This window comes from Rutidosis leptorrhynchoides, chromosome 2 (genome assembly GCF_046630445.1).
Source record: "Rutidosis leptorrhynchoides isolate AG116_Rl617_1_P2 chromosome 2, CSIRO_AGI_Rlap_v1, whole genome shotgun sequence".
Lineage (NCBI taxonomy): Eukaryota > Viridiplantae > Streptophyta > Magnoliopsida > Asterales > Asteraceae > Rutidosis > Rutidosis leptorrhynchoides.
In genome coordinates this window covers 106,915,283-106,917,411 of record NC_092334.1, presented here as the reverse complement: position 1 = coordinate 106,917,411, position 2,129 = coordinate 106,915,283, and the positions used below count along the sequence as shown (strand labels likewise).

Here is a 2,129-nt window from a genome sequence, read left to right as displayed (position 1 = left end):
AATATTTCAATTCTAGCGTGTGTTTGGCGCAGAAGCTTATGGAAGCTTGAGCTTATGATTTTAATAAGCTTCAAGTAATAAGCTTTGTTTGGTAGACATAAAAAGTAGAGCTTATGAAAATCATAAGCTCTAGAAAAATAAGCTACGGGTGTGTTTGGACGAAAGTAGCTGGAGCTGGAGCTTATAGCTGGAGCTTATAGCTGGAGCTAGAGCTTATGAGCTGGAGTTTATTATTTTTTATAAATGTTTGGTAAACTAGCTGGAGCTTATTTTTCAGTTCACAAGCTCTACTTTTTTTCATAAGCTACTACAAGTAGCTTATTTTTTCAGAGCTTATGATTTTCATAAGCTCTACTTTTTTGTCTACCAAACAAAGCTTATGACTTGAAGCTTATTAAAATCATAAGCTCAAGCTCCCATAAGCTTCCATAAGCTCCAATAAGCTACGCGTCAGCTTATGAAAAAAAGTAGAGCTTATGAATTGAAAAATAAGTTCCATCTAATTTACCAAACACTTACAGAAAATAATAAGCTCTAGCTACTAGCTTCAAAAATAAGCTCCAGCTCCAGTTCTAGTCCACAAGCTCCAGCTCCAGTTCTAGTCCACAAGCTCCAGCTAGTTTCATCCAAACACACCCCTAATTATATTTGAAGGGTATTTAGTAGTCGTTTACCTCCAAAAACCATAAAATTTCAAATATGAAGTCATATACTTAAATTTAGCGGTGTCTTATAAGATTTAACGAATATATTCTATTAAAAATTTAAAGTAGTGGGATCATATGACTCACACCACAACACATAGGATCACCCGTCCTAACGAGGTTAACTATGGAGCCAACAAAAATAAGCCACACGATCAACTAAACCACGACAACCAACTAGAGGACCACGTGAACTCCACCGCCCCCCAAAAAAAAAGAAAAAAAAAACCGCCACGAACAACGACATTTCAGAATCTTTTTTACCACTAAGATAAAGATAATAATCAAAGGGGATAAAGTGTTATCCATTTATTTATTTATTTATTTATTTGTTATATCAGAGTTTTGTAATAATAGAAATATAAAATTAAATATGTACCTGAATTCTTCATATATACGGAGTATATGGAAACAATTTTCTAGCCCATCCAAGTTATTATTTTGCTTGTATAACAAACTTAATTAAAAACTCACAAAATTGAAAAATAATGCAAATACTCTTGAATTTGAAAAAACCAAAATAATATAAATAATGCTAGTTAAGAATAACAACAACAACAAAACTCAATACCACATAAGTGGTAGGGAGGAGAGATGTAGACATTATTCCCCTATCCGAGAATAAAGACAAGTCATTTCTCCACCCAGAGTGAAAACACTCTCAAAAAAGGGTGCAACACGAGGACTCCCAGGGGGTCACCCATCTTAGTACTACTCTCGCCTAAATACGCTTAACTGCGGAGTTTTAATGGGATTCGGTGCGTTAGTGCTGATATGATCGCACTCTAATGTTAGTTAAGAAATACATCATTATTACACATAGGTGTAATAATATACGAAGAATTTAGAGAGCGTAAAATATGATAGTGACGTCTAAATATATATTCCTTAACTTCTAAATTTTGTTGAAATTACAATGTAGAATTAATTACTATCAATTCTGTTATAAATAAAACTATCACTATATAGTCCAATTGTTGGGACTCTGAGTTCTTTGCAAGAGGTCTCAGGTACGAATATTTAGTGGTGATCAGGGATGAGTTGGAAACAGTCATGAAATAATCTTGCTGGGTTGCAGATGTCATCTAAAAATTAGATAACTAATATTCACACTAATGATAAAATAAATCATTACTTTGTGTAGATACGTGCCAGATTGATGTCATCTAAAAAGTAGATAATTAATATTCACACTAATGATAAAATAAATCATTACTTTGTGTAGATAGGTGCCAGATTGATCCATAAATTTCAGACCCGATTTAGCTTCCTGGAAGACGTCTTTGATCTCTTCGGGAGGTAGATTAACTCTTTTGAAATCGGTTATGGGTAGTCTTGGGATTTATTTTATGTTTTTATTTAAATGTCCAAAAACGGTGCTCAAAGAGCTAGAAGCGATACGTGCTAGATTATTTTGGGGTAGTT

General features: G+C 33.6%; 1 pseudogene; it reads right to left on the bottom strand.

Moving 5' to 3' along the window:
• Positions 1–1,372: 1,372 nt before the first annotated feature.
• LOC139895429 (5S ribosomal RNA) lies at positions 1,373–1,490 on the bottom strand (annotated as a pseudogene).
• Between the last annotated feature and the right edge of the window lie 639 nt (positions 1,491–2,129).